Source organism: Nicotiana attenuata, chromosome 6 (assembly GCF_001879085.1).
Source record: "Nicotiana attenuata strain UT chromosome 6, NIATTr2, whole genome shotgun sequence".
NCBI lineage: Eukaryota > Viridiplantae > Streptophyta > Magnoliopsida > Solanales > Solanaceae > Nicotiana > Nicotiana attenuata.
In genome coordinates, this window is record NC_031994.1 from 88742554 (window position 1) to 88754617 (window position 12064).

Sequence of the window (12064 nt, forward strand, 5' to 3'; positions counted from 1 at the left end):
TGGGAATAGGCTTGCCTTGTAACACGATAGGCGCCATCATGACCAAGGTTATATTTTGGGTCGTGACAGTGTTTAGCTAAGGTACAAGTTCCTACACCTAAAAGGGTTAAGATAGGTCCAAAAATGGTTGATTGTGTATTTATTGTATATGTAACCAATAGCAAGGTATATCGTTTTCTGGTTCATAAGTAAGAAAATCCTAGAGATTCACGTTAATACGATAATAGAATCAGATAATGCTGAATTCTTTGAAACTATTTATCCATATAAAAAGGAAAGTGAAGTGACCTACCAAAAGTCAAAACGACCTCGGGAGGAAATAACAGATGGTATGCCTAATGAGGAAAATCCGAGAAGAAGTAAACGTCAACGGACATCTACTTCATTCGGTCCAGATTTTCTGACTTTCCTGCTAGAAAATGAGCCTCGTACCTTCAAGGAAGCAATGTCTTCCTCAGAAGCACAATATTGGAAAGAAGTTGTCAATAGTGAAATAGAATCCATATTGAGCAACCATACATGGGAATTGGTTGATCTTCCTCCAGGTAGCAAAACATTGGGTTCTAAATGGATTTTCAAGAAGAAAATGAAAGACGATGGTACTATTGACAAATACAAGGGAAGACTTGTTGTCAAAGGATTTAGACAGCGAGAAGGTCTTGACTATTTTGACACATACTCGCCGGTAACAAGAATTACATCCATTCGGATGCTAATAGCGTTAGCCGCCTTGTATGATCTTCAAATCCATCAAATGGATGTAAAAACAGCCTTCTTAAATGGTGATTTAGAGGAAGAAATTTACATGGACCAACCTGAAGGGTTTGTGGTTCCGGGAAAAGAAAAGAAAGTGTGTTGACTTGTTAAGTCTCTTTATGGACTAAAACAAGCACCCAAGCAATGGCATGCGAAATTTGACCAAACAATATTGTCAAATGGCTTTAAGATTAATGAATGTGATAAATGTGTTTACATTAAGAACGTTCCAAATCATATAGTCATTGTTTGCTTATATGTTGATGATATGCTAATAATGAGCAAAGACATTGCCTACATTCAAGTTACTAAGCGTATGCTTGCTAGTAAGTTTGATATGAAAGACTTAGGAGTTGCCGATGTAATTCTAGGAATTAAAATCCAGAGGACTCCTCAGGGTCTAGCTTTGTCTCAATCACATTACGTAAAAATGGTACTTGAAAAATTCAAACACTTGGAATTTAGAAGTGCAAGAACTCCAATTGACTTAAATCATCATCTTATAAAGAATAAAGGTGAAAGTACGTCTCAATTGGAGTATGCTCGTGTGTTGGGAAGCTTAATGTACATCATGAACTGTACACGACCTGATATAGCTTGTGCAATAAGTAAACTTAGTCGATTCACAAGTAATCCAAACAAACATCACTGGGTGGCAATGAAAAGAGTTCTGGGATATTTGGAATATACCCAAGACTACGCTTTGCACTACAATAAATATCCTGCGGTTATCGAAGGATATAGTGATGCAAATTGGATAACCGGCTCAACAGAAACAAAGTCCACAAGTGGATATGTTTTTACTGTTGGTGGAGGAGCAGTATCTTGGAAGTCTTCCAAACAAACGTGTATCGCTCGCTCTACAATGGAATCAGAGTTTATAGCTTTGGATAAAGCCGGTGAAGAAGCTGAATGGCTTCGAAATTTCTTAGAAGACATTCCGTTCTGGCCAAAACCTTTGGCTCCTATTTGCATACATTGCGATAGTGAGGCTGCAATACGACGGGCAGGGAGCGTTATGTATAACGGAAAGTCTCGTCATATACGACGAAGACATAACACCGTTAGACAACTACTTTCTAGTGGAATTATCACTATTGATTATGTAAGATCAAAGGATAATGTGGCGGATCCGCTTACAAAAGGCTTAACTAGAGAGGGAGTTGAGAAATCATCTAAGGGAATGGGACTATGGCCGAGGACAAGTCAACATGGCGGTAACTCTACCTAGAATTTTGGATGTTCCGAGATCTAGGTTCAAGGAGCTCAAACAAAGTTGTGATTGACCGGTTCAATATTGTCAAAGTAAAATCTTTGGTCCCTTCTCGTGATGAAGACAATGTTCAGTAACAAGGATAGAACTTTACACGTTCTTTAATGATTACCTAAGTTTGATGTGGTATTTATCAAATAGTGTCAATCTAAAGGATTACACATTTAGGAATCACCTATGTAAGTGTGAAGTGGAAGCCGCTTCAATGAGAATTCTGTAAGGCTAATTCTCTACGCACTTATGAAACCAGGCGGTGTTCAGGGCTGAAACGAACACAACAATGAGAACCAAAAGACGGTTAAGGGTCGGTTGTGTGACATATGGTTGTCTAGGTATACACTAAAGTTCGACGGTTCAAAGATATCAAATCTACCGATTGACCGAGTATATCCGACATATGTTCACTACGGAAAGTTCAAAGGGAAACCTACTTATCCAGATGCGATTAACCCTTACTTGCAAATCACACAGCTTTCATCTATGATCATTCTTGTTACAGCCATTCCCATTCATGTGGGGGATTGTTGGACTTTAAAGGCATTGAGCTTCAAAGACTATAAGCATTGGGCTTTAAAGTATAAGAGTGTGAATTGGAAATGGTGGGAAATAAAATGGAGGGAAATGAAAATTTGAATGAAGTGAGCTTTTGACTTGCACTTTGTCCCTCATTGGTGAGGGACAACTACATTTGTGTGCTTATATATACAATCACTTCTTAAAGCTCTTAAAAGGAGTTGAAGATAATGAACCCTCGCGCCGTCGTCGTCGCTCGCTCGGCTCAGCTTCGGCTTTGGCTTTGGATTTGGATTTGGATTTGTCAAATGATCGATCGATAAGATTATTTTTTGGACAAAATTTATTTAATTAATTATTTAATAATTAATTGAATGCCAGATCACTGCTGAAGATTCAGAAGGATAGTCTGGCAGCAGTCCTGGCGTAACCTCGGTAGGACCACGCCAGAACCCTGCTGCAGATTCAGAGGGTCACTCTGGCCGTGGTCCTGCCGTAACCGCGGTAGGACCGAGGCAGGCTGCGTAAACTTCTGAAAAGGCACCTTTTCCAGAACAAACATCACACCTCTTCCAATAATTGCCTATAAATTCTGAGGCATGGTTTCGTTTTTAACACACCAAAAACATTACAGAACTTCCTTCTTTCTGAAAATACTGCATTCTAATTCGCAGTCTCTCTCTCTCAAATTCGTAAGTGTGATTTTGCTCCATTCTTTAAGTTCGTTGGTATCCTGCAGTTTGTATTGCCACTGTTGCAGGAAGGTTTATTCCGTTTTATCCTGGGAGGATTTAATCCATTACCTTGGCAACGTGTGAGGGGGTTAAAATTCCTTAAGGACTGTAACGACCCGGCCGGTCGTTTTTGGAAATTTCGCCCCGATCCCCCATTAACTGTTTCCCCTAAGTTCATTTCTGCTATTTTGGTTTTCCGGGATGTTCGGTGTTGAGTTTATGAGAGTTTTGGGACACTTAGTCCCTAAATGAGAGCTTAAGAGTTGAAAAATGATTTGTAATTAGAACAGTGTGAAGACGACCTCGGAATGGAAATCCGATGGTTCCGTTAGCTCCGTTAGGTGATTTCGGGGTTGGGAGCGTATTCGGAATGTATTTTGGAGGCTAGTAGCTCATTTAGGCTTGAAATGCCGAAGTTTGAATTTTTGAAGTTTCCGGTCCGATAGTGAGTTTTTGATCCGAGGGTCGGATTGGAATTTCGGGAGTTGCAGTAGTTTCGTCATGTCATTTGGGATGTGTGTCCGAAATTTCAGGTCATTCGGACGAGGTTCGGGTAGGTTTTTGATCGAAAACGTATTTGGTTGGAATTTGAAGTTCTTAGGCTTGAATCTTTGATTAATTCGGGTTCCCGGCGTTGTTTAGGTGTTTTCAGGATTGGTACAAGTTTGAATAAGGTATTAGGTGGTATTGGTACATTTGGTTGAGGTCCCGGGGGCTCGGGATGATTTCGGGTGGTTAACGGAAGAGTTTTGGAAGTTGAGAAATAGCAGCACTGCTGCTTCTGGTATCTTTCCGCTTCTGCGGCTTGGGAACCGCAGAAGCGGCCTTGGTCGTCGCAGAAGCGAGATTAGCCCTCCCTCTCAGGAACCACAGAAGCGGTCGCCTTTCCGCGGAAGCGGAATCGCAGGAGCGTTATGTGTCCGCAGAAGCGGACTCTGGTCCATTAAGTGAAAACCGCAGAAGCGGTTGTTTTTCCGCATATGCGGGACCGCAGAAGCGGTCCCTTGTCCGCAGAAGCGGAAATCCCTGGGCAGAAATAGAAATTTTGAGGGTTTGAGTTCATAAGTTACAAAAATCAATTGAGAGCTCGGTTTAAGGCGATTTTGAGTGGGATTTGAAGTGAAGATCACTGGGTAATATTTCTTTGGTCCCTTCTTGTTATATTTCATCATTATATAGTTAAATACACCATTAGAATTCGAATTTAGGATCAAAAATTTGATAATTTGGGGTAAAACTTCATTGCCTAAACTATTGAGTTTTGAGTGGACATTTGACCTCCGATTTGGGAGATTTTTATATGGTTAGACTCGTGAGAGTACGAGGGTTCTGAAAATATGGAAATTATTCGATTCCGGGGCGTTGTCCTGGAGGGCATTTTGGTCATTTCACCTAACTTTACGCCGTAGCTTTGAATTTATTAGCAAAACCAGGTGTTTGCGATGTTATTTACAATGTGTAATTGAATTGAATAGATTTGAGTCATTTGGAGTCGGATACTCATGGCAAGAACGTGACTTCTAGTTGATATTGAGCCGGTTCGAGGTAAGTGGCTTGTCTAACTTTGTGTGGGGGACCTTTTTCCCTTAGGATATGATCTTGAATATTTGAATGCCCCGTACGTGAGGTGACGAGCGCGTACTTGAGCTAATTGTTGTAAATCCGTTTCTACTTGAAGTATTTAAATTGAGCTTTCTTGTTTACTTGTTCATTTTAACTGCAAGTTTGTACCTGTGCTAGCTTAGAGACTCATGTTTAGCTGGCTTACCTGCTTATTTGCTTTAACTGTGCTATTTGTACTCTGCGAAGCATGTTAGGCTATAATTTACTACTTCGTGTCCTGATTTTTAGCATTGTTCCGAGATTTAGGGATCGTTGTTGTTGTGTGTTTAATTTGGGACTACGGGACGGCTTCCCGGGAGATCCCTCGGTACTTGAGATCTTCTGGACTGAGGGTGCGGGATACCAAGAGATCCCTGGCACATTTGTTTCTATATATATATTGGGATACCAAGAGGTCCCCGGTTTACTTATTGAGGATACCAAGAGATCCTCGGGATACTAAGAGATCCCCAACTTACTTATTGAGGATACTAAGAGATCCTCGGGATACCGAGAGATCCCCAGTGTTGATGATGAGGATACTAAGAGATCCTCAGGATACCAAGAGATCCCCCGGCTACTATTCCTTGTGAGGGCAGTTTTCCGTGTATTGTTGCCTTTTCTTTCTATTACTGTTCTTCCTTATTTACCTGGTTTAGATTCTCGCTGTAGACTTTATTTAAACTATTTTTGTTATCTCAATACTTATTATGTTATCTCAGTAGGGCCCTGACCTTCCTCGTCACTACCCAACCGAGGTTAGGCTTGGCACTTACTGAGTACCGCTGTGGTGTACTCATGCCCTTCCTGCGCATGTTTTTCATGTGCAGATCCAGGTACTTCCTCCCAGACGTATCATCCTCGTGGTGGAGAGTCCTAGCTGAGACTTGAGGTATATCTGCTACGTTTGCAGACCAGGAATCTCTACTCTATTCCGGCTTTAGCAGATAGTTCCTTTTCTTTCCTTTCATGTTGTTCAGACATTCTGGTGTAGAGCAGTTTACTACATTCTATTAGCCTGTGTTTCCCGTGAGTTTCTGGGTTTTGGGATTTAGATGCAGACTTCCGCATATTTTGAGTTGTATAGGCTGAGTGGCCTCATATACAGTTGTTATTTCCGTATGTTCAGTTTTTAATTTATTATTCCACAAATGTTAATTTGTTTTTCCGCACTGTTAGGCTTACCTAGTTGTAGGAACTAGGTGCCATCACGACATGTTTCATGGAGGGTGAACTGGGGTAGTGACAAGTTGGTATCAGAGCTCTAGGTTCATAGGAGTCACGGAACATAGGCCGGTTTATTAGGGTCTCGCTGATCGGTACGGAGACGTCTGTACTTATCTACGAGGGGCTATGTAACTATTAGGAAAAATCTTCATTTCATTTGAATTCCTCGTCGTGCGATATTTTGGACATCTATTCTAAACTTCTGACTTCTATTCTCTCACAGATGGTGAGGACACGTGCTACTCCAGATGATCAGGCACCCGCGCCCCCTACTGTAGCCGTCAGAGGCCGGGGCCGGGGGAGAGGTCGAGGACGCGCACGTGGTGCAGCCAGAGCACCTGCGCGAGCTGCCGCCGAGGTACCACCAGCAGATCCAGCCGGAGCCCAGGCACCTGGCACACCTACTACTACCACTACTACTCCAGCGCTCTAGGAGACTTTGGCTCAGTTCATGAGCATGTACACCACCTTGGCTCAGACGGGGTTGCTTCCCCTCGCTGCAGCCACATCCCAGGCCGGGGGAGGAGCACAGACTCCCGCCGTCCGCACTCCTGAGGAGCGAGTGCAGGTTGAGCAGGTTCCCGAGATTATTCCGGCACCGCCTGCAGCACCAGTTCAGCCCGAGGATGGATCAACTGCTTCAGAGGACGAGCAGTGCAGGCTTGAGAGGTTCAAGAAGTATGATCCCCCAGTGTTCAGTGGATTAGCATCAGACGATGCCTTGGGATTTCTAGAGGAGTGTCATCGTATTCTCCGCACTATGGGCATCGTGGAGTCCAGCGGGGTTTTTTTCACTACTTTTCAGCTACGGGGACCCGCCTATGATTGGTGGCGGACTTATGAGATAGACAGTCCAGTCGAGGCTGCTACACTGACTTGGACCCAGTTCTCGGATATGTTCATGAGAGAGTTTGTTCCCCAGAGTCTCAGAGATACATGGCGCGCAGAGTTTGAGCATTTGCGCCAGGGTGCTATGACCGTTTCAGAGTATGCTATCTGTTATACCAGGTTGGCCAGGCATGCACCGGCTTTGGTTGCTACAGTTCGGGAGAGAGTTCGCAGGTTCATTGAGGGTCTTATTCCACCCATCAGATCTAGCATGGCTCGAGAGTTGGAGATGGACATTCCTTATCAGCAGGTAGTGAGCATTGCTAGGAGGATTGAGGGTATGCTCGCCAGGGAGCGAGGAGAGAGGGAGGCCAAGAGGTCTCGAGAGTCGGCTCACTACTCTAGTGCCCGTACCCCATCAGCAGGTCGTTATGGCAGAGGTTATTCGGGTCGCCCTGTACATTCAGCTCTTCCAGCAACCGGCAGTACTCCAGCTCCACCTCCACCTCAGGAGCCTTACTATGCACCTCCAGTTTCTAGCGCGCCTCCTGTGCGGGGTGTTTCCAAGGTCAGTCCGGCAGGCCTAGTCCCAGTCAGTCACAGGTACCGCGTCCTCCCAAAGCTTGTTACGAGTGTGGTGATACACGTCACTTGGTGAGGGATTGCCCCAGACTTGGGAGGAGCGCGCCCCCACAGACTTCTTAGCCACAGCGTGCTCCTCAGGGTTCTCAGGCTATGGTCACAGCCCCAGCTCCTACCCCACCTGCCCAGCCAGCCAGGGGCCGAGGTAGGGGAGATAGAGATCGCCCTCGCGAGAGGGGATGGGCCAGATATTATTGTATTCCTGCTCGCACTGAGGCTGTTACCTCCGACTCCGTCATCATAGGTATTATTCTGGTTTGTCACAGAGAGGCATCGGTTCTATTCGATCCGGGCTCTACTTACTCTTATGTGTGTTCTTACTTTGCTCCGCATTTGGGTGTGCCTCGGGATTCTTTGGGTGCCCCCATTTATGTTTCTACTCCTGTGGGAGATTCTCTTGTTGTGGACCGCATTTATCGGTCATGTTTGGTTACTATTCGTGGTTTTGAGACCAGAGCAGATTTATTGTTACTCGGTATGGTGGATTTTGACATTATTTTGGGCATGGACTGGTTGTCGCCCCACTTTGCTATTCTTGATTGTCATGCCAAGACCGTGACGCTGGCTATGCCAGGTGTTCCGCGTGTTGAGTGGAGTGGTACTTTAGATCACACTCCTAGTAGAGTTATCTCTTTTCTTAAAGCTCAGCGCATGGTTGAGAAGGGGTGTGCCGCGTATTTGGCTTATGTGAGAGATGTTAGTGTTGATACCCCTTCTGTTGATTCTGTTCCAGTGGTACGGGATTATCCCGATGTATTTCCAGCTGATCTTCCGGGCATGCCGCCTGATAGAGACATTGATTTTGGCATTGATCTGTTGCCGGGCACTCAGCCCATTTCCATTCCTCCGTATCGTATGGCTCCTCCTGAGTTGAAGGAGTTGAAGGATCAGTTGCAGGAATTGCTTGGTAAGGGTTTTATTCGACCCAGTGTTTCACCGTGGGGTGCTCCTATTTTGTTTGTGAAGAAAAGGATGGTTCTATACGCATGTGTATTGACTACCGCCAGTTGAACAAGGTTACAGTGAAGAACCGTTATCCTTTGCCTCGTATGATGATCTGTTTGATCAGCTTTAGGGCGCACAGGTGTTTTCTAAGATTGACTTGCGCTCAGGTTACCATCAGTTGAAGATTCGGGAGCCAGATATCCCGAAGGCTGCCTTCAGGACTCGATACAGTCATTTTGAGTTCCTTGTCATGTCAATTGGACTGACCAATGCCCCTGCTGCTTTCATGCATTTGATGCACAGTGTGTTAGGCCATATCTTGACTCGTTCATGATTGTTTTTATTGATTATATTCTGGTGTACTCCCGGAGTCGGGAAGATCATGAGCAGCACCTGAGGACCGTGCTTCAGACCTTGAGGGAGAAGAAGTTATATGCAACGTTCTCAAAATGTGCGTTTTGGTTGAGTTCTGTGGCATTCTTAGGCCATGTGATTTCTAGTGAGGGTATTCGGGTTGATCCGAGGAAGGTAGAGGCCGTGCAGAGTTGGCCCAGGCCGTCCTCAGCTACAGAGATTTGTAAATTCCTTGGCTTGGGGGGTTAGTACCGTCGTTTCGTGGGGGGATTTTCATCGATTGCTGCCCCTATGACTAGATTGACCCAGAAGGGTGCCCCATTTCAGTGGACAGAGGAGTGTGAGGCGAGCTTTCAGAAGCTCAAGACAGCTTTGACTACAGCCCCTATTTGATGTTGCCTACCGGTTCGGGGTCTTATACTGTCTATTGTGATGCCTCGAGGGTTGGTCTTGGAGCAGTGTTGATGTAGGACGTAGGGTGATTGCCTACGTGTCCAGACAGTTGAAGATACATGAGAAGAATTACCCTGTCCACGACCTTGAGTTAGCTGCCATTGTTCATGCCTTGAAGATCTGGCGTCATTATTTATATGGAGTGCTTTGTGAGATCTATGCTGATTATCGGAGTTTGCAGCACTTGCTCAAGCAAAAGGATCTGAATATGTGTCAGAGGAGGTGGTTAGAGCTGCTGAAGGATTATGACATCACTATCCTGTATCACCCGGGCAAGGCCAATGTGGTGGCGGATGTCTTGAGTCGCCGGGCGGAGAGTTTGGGGAGTTTGGCATATTTACTAGCTTCAGAGAGGCCTATGGTGATGGATGTTCAGGCCTTAGCTAGCCAGTTCGTGAGATTGGATCTTTCGGAGCCCAGTCGGGTTCTAGCTTGTGTGGTTTCCCGGTCTTCCCTATTTGACTGTATCAGGGAGCGGCAGTATGATGACCCTCATTTGCTTGTCCTTAGGGACAAGGTTCAGCGTGGAGATGCCAGGGATGTGACCATTGGAGATGATGGAGTATTGAGGATGTAGGGCCGGATTTGTGTGCCCAATGTTGATGGTCTTCGAGAGATGATTCTAGCAGAGGCCCATAGTTCGCGGTATTCCATCCATCCGGGTGCCGCGAAGATGTATCAGGACCTGAGGCAGCACTACTGGTGGAGGCGGATGAAGAAGGATATTGTTGGTTATGTGTCTAGATGCCTCAACTGCCAGCAGGTGAAGTATGAGCACCAGCGCCCGGGTGGGTTGCTCCAGCAGATAGAGATTCCGGAGTGGAAATGGGAGCGCATCACCATGGATTTTGTATCTGGACTTCCACGGACCTTGAAGAAGTTTGATTCCATTTGGGTTATTGTGGACCGGCTGACCAAGTCCGCTCATTTTATTCCTGTGTGTACCACTTATTCATCGGAGCGGTTGGCGGAGATTTATATCAGGGAGATCGTCCGTTTGCATGGTATTCCAGTTTCTATCATTTCAGACAGAGGTACTCAGTTTACATCGCGGTTCTGGAGAGCCGTGCAGCAGGAGTTAGGTACTCGGGTGGAGTTGAGCACAACATTTCACCCCCAGACGGACGGACAGTCCGAGCGCACTATTCAGATTCTTGAGGATATGCTCCGTGCGTGTGTGATTGAGTTTGGAGGGTCTTGGGATCATTTCTTGCCACTGGCGGAGTTTGCTTACAACAATAGTTATCAGTCCAGCATTTAAATGGTGCCGTATGAGGCTTTATATGGCAGGAGGTGTAGATCCCCGGTGGGTTGGTTTGAGCCGGGTGAGGCCAGGCTATTGGGCACAGAGTTAGTACAGGATGCATTGGAGAAGGTTAAGACGATTCAGGATAGACTCCGTACAGCCCAGTCTAGACAGAAGAGTTACGCGGACAGGAAGGTTCGTGATGTTTCACATATGGTTGGTGAGCGGGTTCTGCTTCGGGTCTCGCCTATGAAAGGCGTTATGAGGTTTAGGAAGAAAGGAAAGTTGAGTCCGAGATTTATTGGCCCTTTTGAGATCTTGAGGCGAGTAGGGGAGGTTGCTTACGAGCTTGCCTTACCTCCCAGTTTGGCCGGAGTTCATCCGGTATTTCATGTTTCGATGCTCCGGAGGTATCACGGTGATCCGTCGCACGTGTTGGATTTCAGTTCAGTCCAGTTGGACAAGGATCTATCCTATGTTGAGGAGCCAGTGGCTATATTGGACAAGTAGATCAGGAAGTTGAGGTCAAAGAACATAGCTTCAGTGAAGGTTCAGTGGCGGGGTCAGCCGACCGAGGAGGCGACTTGGGAGACCGAGCAGGATATGCGCAGCAGTTACCCTCATCTTTTCACTACTTCAGGTATGTTCTCTATGCTCGTTCGAGGACGAACGAATGTTTAAGTGTAGGAGGATGTGACGACCCGACCGGTCGTCTTAAGAATTTACGCCCCAATCCCCCACTAACTGCTTCCCCTAAGTTCATTTCTGCTATTTTGGTTTGCCGGGACGTTCGGTGTTGAGTTTCGGAGAGCTTTGGGACACTTAGTCCCTAAATGAGAGCTTAAGTGTTGAAAAGTGGTCNATATAGTTGGTTATGTGTCTAGATGCCTCAACTGCCAGCAGGTGAAGTATGAGCACCAGCGCCCGGGTGGGTTGCTCCAGCAGATAGAGATTCCGGAGTGGAAATGGGAGCGCATCACCATGGATTTTGTATCTGGACTTCCACGGACCCTAAAGAAGTTTGATTCCATTTGGGTTATTATGGACCAGCTGACCAAGTCCGCTCATTTCATTCCTGTGTGTACCACTTATTCATCGGAGCGGTTGGCGGAGATTTATATTAGGGAGATCGTCCGTTTGCATGGTATTCCAGTTTCTATCATTTCAGGCAGAGGTACTCAGTTTACATCACGATTCTGGAGAGCCGTGCAGTAGGAGTTAGGCACTCGGGTGGAGTTGAGCACAGCATTTCACCCCCAGACGGACGGACAGTCCGAGCGCACTATCCAGATTCTTGAGGATATGCTCCGTGCGTGTGTGATTGAGTTCGGAGGATCTTGGGATTATTTCTTGCCACTGGCAGAGTTTGCTTACAATAACATCTATCAGTCCAGCATTCATATGGCGCCGTATGAGGCTTTATATGGTAGAAGGTGCACATCTGCGGTAGGTTGGTTTGAGCCGGGCGAGGCCAGGCTATTGGGGCACAGA